General features: G+C 46.9%; 1 protein-coding gene across 2 annotated transcripts in view; it reads left to right on the top strand.

Moving 5' to 3' along the window:
• The first annotated feature begins 17,172 nt into the window (after positions 1-17,172).
• The window catches only part of MTM1 (myotubularin 1), a 108,075-nt gene continuing 104,580 nt past the window's right edge, over positions 17,173-20,667 (top strand). For both annotated transcript variants that reach the window (XM_049871626.1, XM_049871624.1), the window contains exon 1: positions 17,173-17,226. The gene's annotated coding sequence lies outside the window, so the exon portion shown is untranslated. The remainder of the gene's footprint in view (positions 17,227-20,667) is intronic.

Below are 20,667 nucleotides of genomic sequence, written 5' to 3'. Positions count from 1 at the left end.
ATGGGGAGCCTGACTGGCTGTCCTGGGCAAACGCCAAGGTATGGTGGGGGGTGCCAGATTAAATACAGGATGCCAGTTCCACTGGAATTTCAGATGAACAATGAATGATTATTTGGTATAAGTATATCCCAAATATTGCATGGGACATACTTACACTAAAAAAGAGGCATTGTTTATGTGAAATTCAAATGGAACTAAGTGTCCTGCATTTTTGTTAAATCTGGCAAGCTTGGCGGGAGGGGGTAGGAATGGCCCAAGGTGACCTTGTCTGGGAGGGGCAGGGGTCTCTTTTGATTGGCGTTCCCAGCCTGGTGCTCCCCTCAGATGAAAATGTCTCTTGTATCTTTGAGTGTCTTGAAGTCCCTCCTAATCTGGGCCCTGCTGCAGGGGTGGGCTTGCGTGATGAAGGACTGGGAGCCTTCTAGCCGGGGAGGGGAAGGGTAAGAGAAGCAGGATGAGCCCCACCAAGGAATGATGGTGTGAGGGCTGGGAAGTTTCTAAGAGGGGACTTAGACACCTCTGACAACGCTCCTGAGAACTCTGAGAAGGGTAGGGGTAGGGGAGGCTGAGCTGATTCAGCAAGGCAGGGGCTCCCAAGGTAGCAGTGTGGCCACCAGGACCTCCAGTGGTGCATGGGGAGTCTAGAAGAGACGAGTTTCCTCCCTGGAGCCCTGAGGCCCTGCCCCTGGCTTGGACTCTTGGTCTCCGTGGCAATGCTCACCGGGAGTCCCAGGAGCTGCCTTTGAAGGACCCGAGCCCCCTTCTCTCTGACGATACCTGTGGAAAACCTGTTGACCTTCCCGACAAGCTCTCCTGTCACCTGGGGTTGCAGTGCACCCTGAGAATCCAAGTCTAAAAGACAGGTGTGTGTGCTTTCCTCATACTGGAGCTTCTTGACTGAGAGTCTGACATCTGGTAAACCGTCACTATGACTATCACATGCCAAACCCCCAGCTATATAAACCTCCACAGTCACCGAAAATGGAGAAGGGGCAGCATCGAGGCTGTTCGGTGGGACACCAAGGTATTTCAGACACGGACTACCTAAGGCCCAGGACACACAAAGTGTACACCACCAGAAAACCAGCTGCCGTGGACTCGACCCCAGCTCATGGCGACCCCGTGTGTGTTAGAGTAGAACTGTGCTCCATAGGGTTTTCAGAGCTGACCTGGTGGCGTAGTGGTTAAGTGCTACAGCTGCTAACCAAAAGGTCAGCAGTTCAAATCCACCAGCTGCTCCTTGGAAACTCTATGGGCGCAGTTCTACTCTGTCCAATAGGGTCGCCATGAGTTGGAATTGACTTGACAGCAACAGGTTTTTTTTTTTTTTGGAAGTAGATCACCAGGCCTTTTTTCCAAGGTGCCAGTGGGCATACTTGAACCTCTACCCTTTTGATTAGCAGCCAAGCGTGTTAACCATTTGTATTACCCAGGGACTCCAAAGTATCCACAGTCTGCAGAAAACCAGAACTCACATTAGGCCTAAAATAAATATGGTAACCACCATAAACAGGAAGTAAGCTTCAAATTATCAGTGCTTTCTTGTCTGCTTTTTCACAAGTCAGAGGTATTTGGGGGAAATTATTTTAAAGGTCCAGATCTCTCCTCAAATAAGCACTACCCCACCCCCCAGAAGATGACTGAGTGGATGCCTTCTTTTTAGCTCCTATGAGTTTGCTATAGGCGTAGGAGACATTGGGAGCCAGCCCACTGATCTTAGGGGTGAACGCAAACTCACCGTGCATCTACTGAATGTGGGTTGGAGTGATGTGGCTGCGGACGAAGCGTCACCCGCTGCAAAACACATCCGAAAGGCAGGTTCACACAAAAGCAAAAAGTAAACCAGTCCTTTGCATTTCTAACAAGTTCCCAGGTGATGATAAAGCTGCTGGTTGGTTGGAGACCAATTCTGAGAACCACTAGTAGGGCCAAACCAAACCCAACCTATTGCCATCGAGTAGATTTTGACTCATAGCGACCCTATAGGACAGAAAAGAACTGCCCCACAGAGTTTCCAAGGGGTGCCTGGTGGATTCGAACTACCAACCTTTTGGTTAGCAACCATTGCACTTTACTACACCACCAGGGTTTCCACTAGTAGAGCAGTGGTTCCCAAATTTTATTATACATAAGAATGTCCTGGGAATCTTGTTAAAATGTAGATTCTGATTCAGTATATCTGGGATGGAAAGGCAAATTCTCAGCAGGGGTTCAAACTGGAATGAACTGGTTAGAAACCCTTAAGCAAACACTTAAGCTCTGGAGTCAATCAGCCCTGGGTTCAAACCCCTGTGGGCCACTTAGGAGCCATGTGACATTGGGAGGGTCCCCTGACTTCTGCAAACTTCCTTCCATCTCTAAAATGGGTATGCTAATCATACTTACATGGCAGGGCAGTGGGTGGGGAGATTCAGTAAGAGGATACGTGCAAAGATAAGCTATGTTTAGTGCTCTTGTTAATCATTCTCAGGATCAGACCCACGAAATGTCCCTCAGACCCAAGGTGTGGGAGTCAGGCGAGGGGCATTTTGTTCCCACCCTTCACACTTCGAGAAGTGCTTGGAAACAGTAACAGGCTATGGAGACAAACTTCTCAAAAGAATTTCCCATTAACGGCCCCCACAGCTGGAGCAACCAAGACCTACCTGGCGTGGGCTTCAGTGTGCCCAACTTCCTGGTGTTGGCCTGTTGGAGGCTGTGAGATGCAGGGTGCAGAATGGATGGCATGCGGGGAGAAGACCCTGGGGGCTGCTTCGGTTAATGTTTGTCCACAGACGCTGGGCCTGCCAGCCTGGGCTGGTCAGGCTGGGGCGTGCAGAAGGCCAGGGCTGCTGCTGCAATCACTGAGCAAGGAGGCAGGGCAGAAGGGAGGGGAGAGCAGAAGGACTCAGGCTGGCCCCTCCCTTTAGACTTCTCCCAGCTGGCTCCCAGACAGCCTGTGCTGAGCTGCTGAGGAAAAAGACGAGGAAACAAGAAAGCAGCTTCTGTCCGTCCTTCCGCTTCTGAGAGAAGCCTAAAGGGTCTCGAAAGCCTCGAGGTGACATGCTTCTTGCAGGACCTGGTGCCAATCTAGGCATTTCAGAAGTGATCTTTAGTAGGTATTATTCATTAGGATATTGTTGACTGAAAAAAAAATATGGCTTTAGGTGGCTTCTGTTGTCACCAAATTCCCCACCAAAGCGGTCACCACAGAAACACACACCTGTTCACTGCTGTACTCCAGTTCTGAGAAGAGGGCCAGTATAGAGCTGGTGCTCAGTAGATATTTGCTGGATGAATGAAATCAATGACTTCCATTTTCTGGTCAAACAGACTTGCTCTTAGGCTGAGAGAAGCTGGCCATGGGCATAAACCTCAGGTTTTCCTAACTTACAAGCCATTTTCAGACAAATCAAACAAATATAAACCCAGCCCAAGCTGAACTCCTCTGGTGTGTCCTGCCTAGCCTCTTGCAGCCTCCAGGGCACTTTCTGGGGCACTATCAGACCCCCCAGCTCCGTGGAGCAGTGTGGAAAGCACTATTGCAGGTCCGGAATCAAAGGCAAGTGAGGCTTTTAAGTGCTGATGATACATCACCCACTGCACCCAAGTGCCGAAAACCAGTTCTAAAGTCACCTCCATAAGATTAAACAGCTTTTTATTCTGCCCACAAGCTTTTACTGAGAATCAGCCTATGCTGCGTATTCTAATGGACTCCCTGGGTGATGCGAATGGTTAACATGCTCCCTGCTAACCAATGCTATGGACTACCAAAAGGACAAACAAATCTGTCTTGGAGGAAGTACAACGAGAAATGCTCCTTAGAAGCAAGGATGGCGAGACTGCGTCTCAAGTACTTTGGACATATTATCAGGAGGTACAAGTCCTTGGAGAAGGACATCATGCTTGGCAGAGTACAGGGTCAGTGGAAAAGAGGAAGACCCTCAACGAGATGGATTGACACAGTGGCTGCAACAATGGGCTCAAGCATAACAACAATTTCGAGGATGGCGCAGGACCGGGCAAGTTTTCATTCTGTTGTACATGGGGTTGCTATGAGTCGGAACCAACTCAATGGCACGTAACAACGACAACAACAACTGCTAACCAAAAGGTTGAAAGTTCAATTCCTCCCGGAGGCACCACAGAAGAAAGTCCTGGCAATCTAATTCCAAATAATCAGCCAATGAAAATTCTATGGAGTGCAGTTCTACTCTGACATACATGGCACCGCCATGAGTTGGAGTCAACTCAAGGGCAACCGGTCACAGGTATATCCTAATAGGGAAAGCGATTGTTAGCTGGCAGGTCCTGGTGGTGGAAAAGGGTGGCGAAAACCCTTTCAATTAAAGGGATCTCATTGCTTTCAGGATGCATATTTTGCTTTCTTGGATTTCCAAAAGGGAAGCACAATATGAAAATGGTATTTTTGTAACTGTGAGGAGAAAAAAGGGCCAAAGAAGTATTGTCTGCCGCTGATCGGACCAAATTGAAGGGCCAGGCTACCAGATTGCCTTTTTGGAACATATCATGCTGCACTCCAGTTGACAAACGTTGTAGGGTGGCCTTCTTTCACAGCTATCCCCATCTTCTGCCTCGCCTTCTATGCCCACCCCTTCCCAACCAATCCCACACTCTAACTGCTCTGTTCCCCAAACGATCCCTGCACACTCACGGTTGCATGCTTTTGCCAGGGGGATCACACATCCAGGTGTACTGAGGACAGCCGCCACTTGTGCCTGTTGTCCCAGCATATTAACGAACAGCGCATCCCTTTAAAGGTGTCCTGGTTTGGACAATAAATTCTCTGGTCTCCCTGCTTTTGTCCGTGCCAACTCCAGCTTAGAATGGTCCCCCTTTCTTTTTTTACCTGGTAAACTTCTACTCGCTGGTCAAGGCCCAGCCCAAACATCACCACCTCTATGAAACAGACCCCACCTTATGCACGGTTTTATCAGCTTGTCCTCTGGGTTCCTGTGGCAATTTGTATACCTACAGCTTATAGCACTCATCACTACATCATGTCAACTCAAAGGTACCTTCCTCAGGGAGGCCCCCTGACATTCTGACTGGCCCAGGATGCTGCTCACTACTTTTATAGCACCCTGGACTCTCACCCTCAGCCTGGAGCGGGGGCTGTAACGAACTGCTTGTGGAAGTACACATCCATTACAGTAACCCGTCCTAACCCATGGTGGCAGGCACCATGTCCCCATCTCAGCACACAGTGGGCACTCAATTAAAAACTTGCTGAATTGGAGTGAAGAAACATTGTAGGTGTTTGTCGAAGTGCTCATCCTCTCTGTAGCTCTCATCTCTTGCCTGGCTTGGCCGTGTCTTAAACCTCTCTGTGTCCCTTTAGCATCTAGTACCGTGGCTAGAACAGGCTCAATGCCTGTTTGTTGAGATAGTATTTGGTTGAATTTAATTTAAGAATGCAACAGCGACTGAACAATACTACGAGTCAAAAGCAGTACTGTATTTCCCTCCCTCCCCATAAAACCATGTGATATCAGGGTCTTCCTGGATGATAAACTCAACCAGGACAATAACAAGTCTCAGAGTGACTGTTTCACCAGACCAAAGAGTACTGTGGCTACAGTGGCCGCGAGTTGCCAGCAACAACCAGAAGCTAGGAGAGAGGCACAGAGCCCTCAGAGGGACTCAACGCAGCCAGCACCCTGCATTCGGACTTCCAGCCTCCAGAACTGTGAGCCAATACATCTCTCATTAGCCACCCAGTTTGTGGTGCTTTGTCATGACAGCCCTAGAAAACTGAGACAGGCCTTGACAGTTTTTAAAAGGCTTTCACTCACATGAGCTGCTTTGTGTCACACACCTCCATGAACTAACCAGGCACGAGGAAGGGCGGGTGGATGGTCTGCAGCCGTCACTAGGAACATTACTAAGCTCCCTAGGAGACTGGCAGAGTCCGGGGTAGGAGGCCAAAGAGGTGGCTGAGACCCCATTCAGCTCACATAGATTCCCCTGGAGGCCCCCACCTGAAGACTTCTTTCGGGGGGTGCACATATCCCCCAGTGGTCAATGACCTCTTTGAAGTGGTCCCTGAAGGCTCGAAGTGAAAAGGGAGGGTCTTCTGCAGACTCTATCTAGGGTGTTTTCTCAAAAAATTCCTCGCCAGCTCCCCACCTGCTGATGGGTGGGCTGTTTAGGAGGCAGTTTCTAGGGCAATTCCATTGCATCCTTCTCCCTGGGACACTCTGGCCTTTTCCCTGCTGTTTTGTCTCCCAAATGTAGAGGAAGGGCCTGGGAAGACGCTCTGGGAAAGGACCCCCGCACCACCACCACCCTTCACAACTCGCATGCGTTTTTGGCAGTGACACAAAGGAAAGGTGGCAGTATTTATTTTGGAAAGGACGCATGTTCTTGCTTTCCTCATCCCTCCAGTCACCTGGGACTGGGAGTCTTCGTTCCTTTCTGGCTTCCTGTAGGAGGCTTTTTTTTCTACAACAGGACGTGGAACCTCCTGTCCTGGATGGAAGCTGACCTTCTGGCATAATCACAGCTGAGACGAACCAGGGAGAGCCTCGTCAACCAATTGGGTTATTTGGTCCTTTTAACTGGAGCTACTTGTGGTGGTTTAATTGATCTTAAATAACAAGATTTCATGCAGGTTCAGCAAATATTTGCTGACATTCAGGTTTTTCCTCTTTTATTTCTCCCATTCTCTTATATTCTCTTTTAATTATAATCTTGCATCTCCCAACCTTTCAGTGCTTGAGAAGTAGCATATGACCCACTTCAACATGAGTCAAGCTTGTCCTTCCAAATAAAAAGATAAAGCTCTTTCTAAAAATCTGTTTTGATTAGAACCTACTTGAATGTATCATGGAACATTTCCTTACAGAGCTTACCTCAAAAAAAAATTTAGTGTAAGAATCTGAGATTTTTTGTTTTTTTGACCTCCTCATTGGTGGCAGAAGGAGGGAATCTTGTGAGTTGGCATTTCTTCTGTCTTTGGTGTGATTTGTGATCTGACTAGGGGAAAGGGATGCTAGGTCAATTTTCTCACCATGCCATTTATGGACTTGACCTCACAGACATCCATGAACACGCTATATTTGCCTAGCGATGCGGGAGACACACCGGGCTGGCCCTTGGAAACATTGTGATGTCATAACAACAATGCCTGCATGCCTGGCTCTGTGTCCAAGAAGCCCTGGGACAGAACCTGGGTTGCTCTGTGTGCGTTTGCTTGTCCCATCACTTGGCTCGAACTTTCACTCAGTACCTGGGAAAATACACCCTGCTGACGAGCTGGGCCTCCCCAAGGAGGCCGTGAGTCCACATTGAGTTCTAAAGAAAGCGGACGTGAACCACCAGCGAGAAGCCACAGCACTCCAGTCTGCACGTGAGCACAGAGTCCAGGTTGGCCCTCCGGGTGCAGATTACTTCTGCAGGGCACTGGCAGCTCCCACTTTCTCCCCCTGGGGCAGATACGGTCATGCTCCCTCTGTCGGGACTCAGCTCCCAGTCCTCCTCCATCCAGGTAAGCACTTCTGTCCCACCCCATGGGACTGGGCCACTCTGTCTTCTCCTGGGAGGAGGGGCTTTTCCCTAGCCCCACTCAGGCTGTGGCTGTGTAGCACATCCTCAATATTGCTGGGTCAAGCTTCTTCACCTTTCTTCCCTTCAAGGCCCCAGGCCCCTTGGAAAATAGCAAACACAGACTGACAATTCTGGGCAGCCTCAGGAAACTTCACTGAGGCTACTTTTATTTTTCCCTTTTTAAACCTCAGCTTTATTAAAGCATAATCTACCTACAATGAAATTCACCCATTTTGTGCTTATAGTTTAGTGAGTTTGGGCAACTGTATCCAATAATCAGTTGCCATGGAGTCGATTCTGACTCATGGTGACCCCAAGTGCATGAGAGTAGAACTGTGCTCCATAAGGTTTTCAGTGGCTGATTTTTCGGAATTAGATTGCCAGGCCTTTCTTCTGAGGCACCTCTGGGTGGACTCGAACCTTCAACCTTTTGGTTAGCAGTGAACATGTTAATCATTGGCACCATCTAGGGACTTACAACTTTCAAATAACAACTGATGCTTCTTATGGTACAAAATGCTGAATAAGATCACGCTGTAGGCGTGGTCTACAATGACGTCGGCGTCAGTGTCCTAACAAGGAAGTTGGAATTGTTTGGCTCTTGAGCAGTTCAATTGTCGTATGCTGTTAGAGTTGAACATCGCCCAACTTTCTATCTGTTACGACTCCTGACACTGACTTCATTGTAGACCGGGCCATATACAGCAGTGTTTTGAATAGTAAATCATAAAACCGAACATCTGTGCGTGAACATCTGAGAATGATAGCATCAGCAAATTATGGGCTGCAACCTTGTATGTAGTACATATTACTAACAATAAGATGTACAAAAAAAAAACCCAGAGGTCATAAGCATTGTTTGCTATAACTCGGGGACTACCTGTATACAGTTGCCTAATCATCGTTAGAAACGAGATCTAGAACATCTCCATCACCCAAAAACATTCCTCTGCTCCCTTTGCAGCCAGTGCCTTCCCCAACTCCTCTGACCCCAGTCAACCACAGCTCTGCTTTCTAACACTATAGCTTTGCCTTTTCCAAAAAGCAATGTAAATGGAACCCTACAGTAGTATGTAATAAAAGGAGCCCTGGTGGCGAAGTGGTCAAACCCTCAGCTGTTAACCAAAAGGTTGGTGGTTCAACTCACCAGCTGCTCCTCAGGAGGAAGACGTGGCAGTCAGCTCCCGAGAACATTAAGCCTTGGAAACCCTGTGGGGCAGTTCTACCCTGTCGTATAAGGTCGCTATGAGTCGGAATCGACGTGACAGCAATGAGTTACAGTATGTAATGTTTTCTGTATGATGTCTAAACCTAATATTTTTGAGACTCATTATTCATGTTGTAGCATATATCAATAGTTCTTCCTTTTTATTGGTGAGTAGTGGTCTATTGTATGGTATACAACCATTTGTTCAGCCATTCACCAGTTGACAGAAATCTGAGCTACCTTTTATACTGTTATTTTTAAAAGGCTGTTATGAGCATTTGAATACAAGTCTTTGTGTGAACATAAGTTTCTATTGCTTTTTGTTTGTTTGTTTTCTCTTTTTCTTTCTTTTTTTACTGTATTTTAGATGAAGGTTTACAGAGCAAACTAATTTTTCATTAAAAGATTAGTACACGTATTGTTTTATGACATTGGTTAACAACCCCATGACATGTCAACATTTTCCTTTCTCAACCTTGGGTTCCCTATTACCAGCTTTCCTGCCCCTTCCCGCCTTCTAGTCCTTTCCCCTGGACCAGCGTATCCCTTTAGTCTCGTTTTGTTTTATGGGCCTGTCCACTCTTTGGCGGAAGGGTGGACCTCCGGAGTGACTTCATTACTGAGCTGAAAGGGTATCCAGGGGCCATACTCTCAGGGTTTCTCCAGTCTCTGTCAGGCCAGCAAGTCTGGTCTTTTTTTGTGAGTTAGAATTTTGTTCTACGTTTTTCTCCAGCTCTGTCCGGGACCCTCTATTGTGATCCTGTCAGAGCAGTCAGTGGTGGTAGCCAGGCACTATCTAGTTGAACTGGACTCAGTCTGGTGGAGGCCGTAGTAGATGTGGTCCCTCAGTCCTTTGGACTAATTTTTCCCTTGTGTCTTTAGTTTTATTCATTCTTCCTTGCTCCCGAAGGGATGAGACCAGTGGAGTATCCTAGATGGCTGCTCACAGACTTTTAAGACCCCAGACGCTACTCACCAAAGTAGAATGTAGAACACATTCTTTATAAACTCTGAGGCCAATTGACCTAGAGGTTCCCTGATACAATGGTCCCCACAGCCCTCAGCCCAGCAAATCGGTCCCTCAGGTCCATGTGTCTATGGAGCTACCATGGGCTTGCCTTGTACAGGTGGCGCTGGCTTCCCCAGTATTGTGTACTGTCTTACCCTTCACCAAAGTTTCCACTTACCTATTGTTTATTTATTTAGTGTTTTTCCATCCCCATCCCTCCCCTCCCTCATAACCATCAAAGATTGTTTCTTTTTGTGTGTAAACCTTTTCGTGAGCTTTTACAGTAGTGGTATTTTTTTCTATCCTTTGATTTTTAATAAATTTACATCTTAGCTTCTAAGGTGTGTCTCTTGTAGACAACATATTGATGGATCCTGTTTTTTTTTTTAATCCATTCCATCACTCTCTGTCTCTTTATGGGTGCACTTAAGCCATTTACATTCAGTGTAATTATTGATAGGTATGAGTTTATTGCTGTCATTTTGTAGTGCTTTTTTTTTGTGGTGCTGACATTTTCCTTGTTCCTCTTACTCTCCTGTGCTGAGTACCTTTTGTTTGTGAAATTCTTTTTTCATTTATTTTTGTAGATTTTGTTTTTACTGAGACTTTATGTTTTTGTTCTTTATTTAGATGAGTAGGTTTGTTAACTTTCTTTGTGGTTACCTTGAAACTTACCCCTGTCTTCCTAGGTTTGCACCAGCCTACTATTACTTGGTATCTATCGCCTTGCCTTCATCTCCACTAGAAAGTTCTATACCTACACTGTTTATTCTCTCTTTTATTGTTCTGACGTTGTTGTCATTTACAGATTAACCTCTCTGGTTCTCTGTCGTATTTCTTTTGGTTTTGGATAGTCCTTGAGAGTTCATTTTCTAGGTTGGTATCTGGCTGATACAATCTTGCATCCTAGCTTCGGGCTGTGGTCTGATGTTGTTTGTTCTCAAACTGAAGGACTCTCTTTAATAATTCTTGTGAGTTTGGTTTGGTTTTTACATAGTCCCTTGATTTCTGTTTATCTGGAAATGTCTTAACTTTTGTTTTATTTGAATGAGAGTTTTGCAGGATTTATTATTCTTGTTTGGCAATGTTTTTCTCTCAAGGTTTTATATATGCCCTCCCATTGCCTTCTTGCCTGCATGGATTCTGGTGAATAATCAGAGCTTTTTTTTTTTTTTTAATCTTATTGTTTCTCATCTGCGAGTTTTCATTTTTCTCGAGCTGCTCTCAGGATGCTTTCTTTGTCTTTGGTTTCAGCAAATGTGATTATGATATGTCTTGGTGATTTTCTTTTGGGATCTCTCCTATATGGTGTTCACTGAGTTTCTTGGATGGTCAGCGTTTTGTCTTTTATGATATTAGGGAAGTTTTCTGTCAGTAAATCTTCAATGATTCTCTCTGTGTTTTCCATTTTCTCCTGCTTTTCTGGGACTCTGATCACTCACGAATTTTTGCTTTTGATTGTATCCCACATAATTCTCAGCGTTTCTTTATTTTTCTCCCTTCTTTTTTCTGATTTTTCCTCAGAGTTGCATCCAAGTGTTGGTCTTCAACTTTGCTGATCCTGTCTTCCATTGTTTCAAACCTCCTCCTCAGCCCTTCTATAACATTGTCCATTTCTGAAATTTTGTTGTTTATCTTTTGGATTTCTAGTTGTTGTTTGTGTATGATTTCTAGTTGTGAGTTTATTTTGGTATTTAGTTCCTGTATTATTTTCCTGAATTCTTCCATTTTTTCGTCTGTATTTTCCATGAGTTTGTCTATTTTTTCCTCATTTTTGTTTAGTTTTTGCTTCAACTCTTGGATAGCTCTGAATATTAGACATCTGAGTTCCCTACCAGTGCCCTTTCTTTTACTGGAATGTCATCTGATGTTTTCTTTTGGATGACTCCTGGAACCATCCTGTCCTGTTTTTTTGTTTTGTTTTGATATTGTCTGCTGTGTTCCGGACATCCAGTATCTATTTTCTCCATTTATTGATTGTAGATTTTCTTGTTTCGTCTTGCTTTTTTGTTTTATTTGGTTATGTCTGAGCAGGCGGGCTGTGCATTCTTTGTTGTTTGCTAGTCTGTGAGCGTGATACTTTTCACCTCCTTGTCCAATGGGCAGGGCCAGTCGCTCAGCTATGGTTCAGCAGGGCAGGTCCACTTGAAGGGGAGGGGCTTGGATGGGTTGTTTGTGGCATGTAGTAGGGCCTACAGGGCAGGCCAGGAATCAGCACTGGGCAGGTTCTGGTAGGCCTTGCCTGTGCTGCTCGGGGGTGTGATGTTCAGCACATGGTGCGGGTAGGCAGGAGGGAGGGGAAAGGTTGTGATGTGTGGAGCTAATACGGGCATGGGAAAGTGGAGAGAGAAACAGGAGCCAAAAACAAACAAAGGAAAAGAAAAAGAGTGCAAAGGGAGCTTGCCATTGGAGTGGAAAAATGAGAAACTGAGAAATGGAGAAAAAAGAACAAGGGAAGAAAAGAAAAAGAGAAAATAAAAAAAATTAGGAAAAAAAGAAAGAAAGAAAAGCCCTCAGGCATCCCACCAGTGCAGCTGTGAAGACTGGGACAGTGGCTCCCAGGCCACTCAGTACAGCCTGGCTAGAAGGGGTAGAGATGTCACACAGCACCAGGTATTCAGGAGATGGGAAAAGAAGGTAAGTATAGAGAGATGAGAAATTGAGAAATGAGGAGAGACAAAAAGAAAAAAAAAGAAATGCCTGCAGGGATCCCAACAATGCAGTTTCGCAGATTGGGAAAGTGGCTCCCAAGCCGCACAGTGCAGCCCAGCTAGAAGGGGCTCCCAAGCCACAAAAACAAAGAGAAACAAACAAAACAAAGTAAAGTAAAACAAAACAAAACAAAAAGCCCTGGGGATCCCACAAGCGTGGTGGTGTGGGCTGGGGAAGCAGTTCCCCAGTCGAGTGGCACTTCACAGCCTTTCAAGAAGAAGCAAAGATGGCACACAGAGCAAGGTGTTTGAGAGAAAGGAGGGTTAGATGGTGAGAGGCACAGAAGAAACCAAAAGAAGTAGAAAAAAGCAACACCAGCAACAACGAAATGGCACTCTGAGAGCCAACCAGTGTGGGTGGGGCAAATCCTAGCGGCAAGAGGCAGGAACCAGTGCCTCTGGGTCAAGAGACTACAGCCGGCAGGAAGCAGAGGATGCTGAGCAGCAGAGGGGGAGAAGAATGGGGGGTGGAAAAGCATATATTGCTGGTTACCAGGAGCTCCGTTTCCTGCTAGGAGCTCCTTGAAGCTGCTTTCCCTACTCCCTGTCTGTCAATCTCCGATGTGGGTGGGGCAAGTCCAAGTGGCATGGACCCTGCACTATCTGGCCATCTGAGTGACCTCAGTCAGCTGTGAAGCAGGGGAGGTCAAACGGGGAAAAAGGATGGGGGGGGTGGAAAATCATATATCGCTGTTTACTGGGTATTCCATCTCCTGCTGGGATCTCTGTGAGGCTGCTTTCCCATACTCCCTGTCCACCGATCTCCGACAGGAGTCCAAGATGGCGAATTCGTGCTGCGTTAGCTGATAGGGGGCCTCCACTCATTTCTCTCCTCGCTCTCTGTTCTCTGCCAGTTTCTTATTCCATTTGGTGCTTGGCTGAGTTCTTTATCTCTTCATTTGATTTTCAGGGTTCCAGGATTGACATTTACTTCTGTTTTTCTTAGTTTTTTGGGTCTTTGCTGTGGAGGGACAGTGTAGTGCTTCTGTCTATAGTGCCATATTGGCCAGAAACATCTACTATTGCTTTTTTAAATTTTGTTTTTGTTGAGAATATACACAGAAAAACATACACCAATTCAACCATTCCTAACATGTACAATTCAGTGACATTGATTACATTCTTTGATTTGTGCAGCCATTCTCACTCTCCTTTTCTGAGTTGTTCCTTTCTCATTAAGAAAAACTCACTACCCCTTAAGCTTCCTATCTTTCAAGTTGCTGTTGTCAATAAGTTTCCATTTCTCTTGCATAAATACCTAGGGGTGGGATTACTGAGTCATATGGTAAGTGTACCTTTAACTTTATAAGTCACTGCCAAACTGTTTTCTAAAGTGGCTGTACCATTTTGCTGGGGCTACTTTTTAAATAAAGGGTGGAGATGGGAAGGAGGAAGGCAGAACCACTTCGGGGTTCTCCTGGAAGCGGAAGTTAGTCTTTGGCAGTCACGAGTTTATTGTTCACAACAAGTTTATGAAGTAGACACTAACATCCCCATTTCACAGATGAGGAAATCAAGACTTGAGTGGATACTAATGTGCCCATTTCACAGATGAGGAAATCAAAACTTAGAGGGATGTACTTGCCCAAAGTCATACACTTAACAGATGGGATAGCTAGGATTTGAACCCAGGGCCTTTGTGCCAATGCCCAGGGGCTTGCCCAGGGGCTTACCCAGTGGCCCCCTGGCAGCCTGAGAGCACTGCTGCCTTGACGCTCTACACACCACCCTCCCCTCTTTCGTGGAGTAGTCCTCACAGCAACCTGGGGATGGCAAGTGGGGATAATTCCACCTTATTTTTCAGAGGAAGCGGCTAATGATCAGAGAGATGCAGGTGGTTTATGCTACAGCACAGTACCCAGAGCTACATTTTCATTTGTCATTTCTCACCACCTCCAAAAAAAAAAAAACTTTTTTTTCTTTCTTCAGCCTTCTCCTTCCTCCATGAGGACGCCTCCTCCCTTTCCTTCGCCTTCCCACCCTGCCCCCAATACAGTGGACCTGGTAGAACAAAGTGGTCGAAGTCCCCAGCACTGAGCCCTTGGTCCATGTCAAGTGAGGCAGGAATGGGGACAGGGAGATCGAAGCACAGGGCCTAGGCAGTGGCTGTGGTAAGGGCAAAGAGCAGGAAATGGGCCTTTTCCTTTCTCAGGCCAGCTTCATCTTCAGGAGGCTGGGGGGGGGGCAGGGGGCACACTTGGCCAGGTCAAGAGTGTAGGACCCCCTAGTCCTTCCTGCTCCACTTCCCTCAACTTTGGAGAGCAGGATGGAGCCCCAGAGGGCAGGAGGCACCTCCAGCCTGTGTCTGAGAAAAAGCAGACCTTTGGGGGAATGGGTGGTGAAGCTGTATGTCCTACTCGTTGCTGCCCCCTCCATATCGTCTAGGAGCCCTGGGTTGGAAGGCCATCTCCCACAGGTCCCCTGCATTTGGTGTATGCATATGTATGTGTGTGTGTGTACAATGCAGGGAAGCCTGAAGAACCCTCTCAACACATGTGCATGCACACACACACACACTTTGAACTACGAGATACAGTCACAGCCTGATGGGAGGTAGGAGTTGGCCAAGCATACAGGTACCTTACCAAAGGCAAGATGGTACTTCCTCATCTGCTCCTGATTGAATCCTACCCCTGCACTGAGAGGTGGGCAGAGAAGAGGTCAGTCTCTGCACTTCCCAGGCCAGACACTGGGCTTTTCTACAGTGCCTTCCTGCTTTGGCTGCATACTCCTAGAGCTGGGGTTGGCCTGGGGTGGGCTGAGGCTGGAGGTGCTGCAGAACGCTTCCCCAGGAGCTAGCTACCTCTCCATTCCCCACTCCAGCTCGAGCAAAGGGCAAAGGGCTTACTGAGTACCTTCTGTATGTAAGATCTCCCACCCAGCAGCTTCCCTCCCTCCACCCACTCACATTTTCCTCTGTTCCTCTGCTCCAAGACTTCCAGATATTGGGAATCCGGAGTTATTCAGCAGTCCCTCTTGCATGCAATTACTGAGCACTTTTTGAAATCCGATGCGAATGATTCAAAGAAGTACACAGTGTAGGGATGGAGATTGGCAGGCTGACATGTAAGCAAATGATGACAATGGGTGTGAGGAGAAGGCTTCTGATAGGTGCTTGTCCATGGTGTGGGCAGAGGAGGGAGCTTGGCATTTGGCCTGGCCCAGGAACAAATGCTATTTGCCCCCTTTCCAGGAGCTTGGCCACTCTAGGAGGAAGGAGAAACATGTGGAAAATGTTGGAGGAAGGAAAGAACCGGGTTCATACAGAAAATAGAAGGAAGTTCCCTGTGACCAGAACTTGGAAGAGAGAAAAGAGGAACGCTGGGAGAAGCGGTCAAAGAGTAGGTTGGGTTGGATTGTGAAGGGCCTTGTTTTCATCTAAGGAGTCTGGACTCTTCATAGGGTTATAGTGTAGAGAGATATACATATGGACATGTACTAACCCAGAAAAAAACCCAGTGCCACATGTACTAGTACCAAGTAAAAGAGCTGTTTTTATATGCCGGAGAACTAAGAAATGCAAGAGAAAAAATCCCAAAACTCCATTGTCATCAAGTCAACTCCAATTCATAATGACCCTATAGGACAGGCAGAACTGCCCTGTGGGGTATGCAAGGCTGTACTCTATGGAAACAGACTGCCAAATCTTTCTCCCGTGGAGTGGCTGGTGGGTTCGACCTGCGGGCCTTTCAGTTAGTAGACTAGTACTTAACCACTGCACCACCAGGAATTCTTAACATCTGGAACCTGGCATAGGTTGTGCGTTGTGAAGTGTATTCTGAGTCATAGTGATCCTTGGGTCCTGTTAAAGTAATCCTATTTACAGTTATTTACTTCACTTGTTTTATTTACTTCACTTGCTTTTGCATAATTATTATGTATGCATTGTTCTTTGTGTCATACTAATTTTTCTTATTTGATTACACACTGAATTTTCTCTCTCTCATTTTAAGTTTTTCTTTCTTTTTAGTGTATTAATGGCCGCCTGCCCAAAACCTCAACAAATAGAAGGAACCCTGGCTGAAATGCTTCCTTTTCCTAAGTCTCAGTAGGGTTCTTGGAGCTGCCACAGCTTGAGGGACACCTAGCTGTTAGATGGGTTTGTGGATTGTAGATTCTGCACCAAAATCAGTGACACTTCTATTGTAGTATCCCAACTTCATGCAGCCAACTCTATGTGCCCAATAATAATCCAATTTGGCAACATCCGCTAAAGTTTTATCTAGAGACCTTTTCCCTCTGGACTTCCCCTTTATAGAAGAAAAGCAGTGAGAACCAGTCAACAGTCCTGGGACTACGGTTCCCAGGGGCCTCCGCTCGGCGCTGACTCCAACTTTTCTGACAAGGGTGGCCCTGAGCTTTTCGGCCCTGCCCATTCCCGGTACCGTATCGTGAACTACAATTCCCAGCGGCCTCCACGCCCTGGACAGTCCGAAGAGGGCTTCCCAGCAGCCTCCGAAGTTTTCCCCTCAGCCTATTACGGGAGAGGATTGCTCAGGCCGACCGGGCCGAAGAGCCCCGCCCCTCGGAGCGGCTTTCCGGGCCCACCGTAGCACTCCTTCGCCCGCCCCCGCCCCTACCACGTGACGCAGCTCCGCCAACTGGCGCGCTGAGGAGGGCGCGGGCGGTGGCCGGAGGCGGGGAAGCCTCAGGGGGCGGGCCTCGGAGGGGCGGAGCCGGATCCGGGATGGGGCGGAGCGGGGCCCGGGAGCCGAGCAGCCTGGCAACGGCGGTGGCGGCCGGAGCCGGAGGTGGGTGAGCGCTCGCGGCTGGCCTGGCTCCGAGCGGGCGCTGCCGGGACCCGTGGGGGGGTCGGGAGGAGGAAGTCTGACTCCCGGGGCTGGCGGGTACCGCGGGGCCTCTCCGCAACTGGCGGGGGTTCGCCCGAGTGCCTTGGCAGTCCCAGCGGGGCAGGGCTGAGGCCGGGGAGCAGCGGGCAGGTGTCTCCGGCTTCCCCCTCACCCCGCCCCAGGGCCCGGGCGGGCGGCGGGCGAAGGTCGGGCCGGAGTCAGTGTACGCGGTCCAGGGGGTGGCGTCGCCGCCCCTGCACCGACTTCGCTTCCCGGTCCTGGTCGTCCTGTCTCCCCGGCGACGCTTGGTGGCTGGTCCTCGCCCTGGCCCTCCGGGCGACCGCCGCATCACTCGAGGGCCCGGCCCGCCTGGCACTTGCCGCGGAGTCTCGGTCGTCGCCCTCGGACAGTGTTTCTGGGTCACGCACGGGAGGTTTATCTGCTTTTGCAACAGTTGAGGGAAGATCTAAGAGGGGACGGTTAGTTCCCTGATACGCAGTCGGAAGTATGCACAGGAACGAGCAAGCGCCCTGTGCTGGGTTGCCTCCCTTAACTGTTTTGCTGTGCTCAGGAAGTGCAAACTAATTTTAGTATTTGCCTAAGCAAATACAGTCTGCTGCAGATAGTATATTATGGGCTTATAGAGCGCGTCCAAGCTATGAGCCGAAGTGGATTGTGGCTGGTTTTTAAACAGGCATACCAGACCTTCGCTAGAATGGAAATCAGTGTGTTAGAATCGACTGGGACCTTGGAGCTCCCATAGTTCAGTTTTTCTCCTGGATGGGAAAACTAAGGCCCAGAAAGAGTAACTAATATGACCCAGGTTTTGGTGTAACCTAAAGGCAAAGCCAGTCTCATCAGCCAAGTTTCTGGGGGTATCTTGGATTCTGTGTAGTCTGCTGTTTTTTTTTTTTTTTAACCACAGCTCACTTTGGTTGCTTGTTAAGTCTCCACCTTAGAGTCTTCAGACTTCAAGCAACAATTTTGCTGTAGTTCAAAACGTTTTGGATTTCCTTCAAAACTATATTACCAGCTAAGTAAGACAACCAGACTTATTACTTTAGAAACATGTTTTGCTTTCACCCAGTGTATATGTTGGGTGTGATCATGTGTTCACCAGAGTTGACTCTGAATGACTTTTGGTTGTTTCACAAAATCAAAGCTATCCATCCTTAGGAGATTCCATACCATCAAGGAGAATCCAGTCAGTGGTGCTGTCTGCGGCACCAATGTATAGCAGCCTCAGCGAGATGGTTGAAGATAGATAACATCTGTCGGGGCTTATCGATTCCTATGCTTATTAAACAGTTGGTCTCCTTGCCTTCAAGTCCTACCTTATATTTACCATGTTGTCAGTGATTTCATTCATTCATTAAACATAGGAGTGCTCATGGCGTGCCCCACAGGGTGCTGAGTACCTCTGTTTCAGGTGGAGATGAGTGCTATGAAGAAAAATTGAGCGCTGAAACGCTAAGATGATGATAAAGCAGGTGGGTGTGATTGAGAGTGACTGGGCGTGACTCGAGATTGCTAGTTTTGGATTGTCAGCTGCTGTTCCATTAAAGCAAATGTTCAAAACCAAAAGCCAATCTTTCTGAATCTGAGAGATTCTAGAGTCATCATTTGTCCAATGATGGCCTCTTGGATGGTCGGTTCATCATAGCCTCAGTTTTACTTACAATTTACCCCTTTTCAAGCTAACAGTAAGTGGTTTCAAACACCTAGGGTGGTGGTCCTCAAAGCCCTTGCCGTCCCGGTAGTTGCCTCGCTCTCTCTAGCTGAGGAGGCTTTGTCGACGTCAGTATCGCTTATTGATTTCATGCCAGTGTCTGATGGGCTCTAAGAAGAAAAGGCTACCACACACAAGGACTTCTCGTCCTCTGCGCTGTGAACCTGTTATCTGAAATGATTGTCAATCTTTCTGTTGTGTGGTTTGTAAAGGAACTAGTTCGTTTTCAAGTTGGCTCTAAGGTGCAGGAGCACTCAAGTTCCTAAGAACAGGCATGCTAATAAAATGCTTTAATAATGGCCTACTGTAAGAGTTGATCTGTTTAGTACCTGAAGTTCTTTCATATTCTGTATGTTCAAAGGCTTCAAAGCAAGTTTTTTAAATGTTTTACAGGTTCTGAAAAATAATTAAAGCTACAAAAAATACTCCGATATTCTTTGGTCCAAGATGAAAGGAGAATTCGCAAACTGTAGTTGCTTCAGAAAAACCACTGACAGCACACATGACTCTTGCTCTTTAATGAGGTCTCCAAAATAAGAAAAGCAGAGGCTCTTCAAGGCTTAGGAGGCAACATTTTTTAACAGATGGCAAAGGATTTCAGAGGCTGGAGTTTCTAGTTATTTCTACACCTTATTTGATTTTATAACAGAATAATAGGTTGTTTTCATTGGTCTTTAGTAACTTCTCTTCCCTGTTTCTGACCTCTTTGAAGTTCTGCTTTCTTTATTTTCTGGTTTCTCAGTTCATCATTCCTTTTTGGCAGATGCGGAGGGGTCAGTGGGATGGGGGCTGTTGACTACAAGGCGTTGACTCAGGATTGGGCAGCCGACCTGAATCTGAATCCTGGTGCTAATATGACTTGTGTGACTTTGGATGAGTTACTTACTCTGTGCCTCAGTCTCCCTATCTGTAGAATGAAAATAATAACTACTTTCCTCATAGGGTTGTTGGGAGGATTGAGTGGTTTATCCAGGGTAAGTGTTCAGAGCAGCGTAGTACACATAGTAGGCACTCGAGAAAAGTGAGCTGTTATTTACTTAAACTATATGAACTGTTAAAGAAAAAAAGTTAGCCTAGCTATGTCCCAATAAACTTTAGGAAATCCAGCAAGCTTGATTTTCTATACATTTCTGTGTATTTCACTGTTGATGCAAACTTTTAGTTTCAAGGTGACGTTGGCAGTGGCGTTCTGAGTTCTTGCAGTGCTAAATTCCCATTACCACTTGGACTCAGAAATTACTTGAGGCCATATTTTGTTTGTTGCTATAAACAATAGCAGCAAGAGAAGGCGCCTTTCAATTCCTCTGCCTTGAAAACGTGCATATACCAGGGGACCCAGTTGGAGGCAGTCGAGTTAAATCCAGCTGTTATCCTATAGTTGGAGGTTGGTTTTTTATTTGAAATGTTTATAACATGCACTTTTCCACAGCGAGGACCCTTTTTGAAAAATTAAGAATGTGGCAGTGTCTCTTTAGAAAATTACCATCTTGCACTTGTGCTTTCTGTTTCTACCAGAGGAACAACAAGTGGTAAAAAAAAAAAAAAAAAAAAAAAGAAAGCCTTTTGTCTGTGAGGTGCAAGAAAGCTCCCTGCATTTGGATTCCAGAAGCCAGGTTCAAGTCCCAGTTCTCTGCTTGTTAACTCCGGGACGCTGGGCAAGTAATTTTCCCTCG

Source organism: Elephas maximus, chromosome X (genome assembly GCF_024166365.1).
Source record: "Elephas maximus indicus isolate mEleMax1 chromosome X, mEleMax1 primary haplotype, whole genome shotgun sequence".
Taxonomy (NCBI): Eukaryota; Metazoa; Chordata; class Mammalia; order Proboscidea; family Elephantidae; genus Elephas; species Elephas maximus.
Note: the sequence above shows the minus strand (reverse complement) of the source record. Positions and strands in the feature narration are given on the sequence as shown.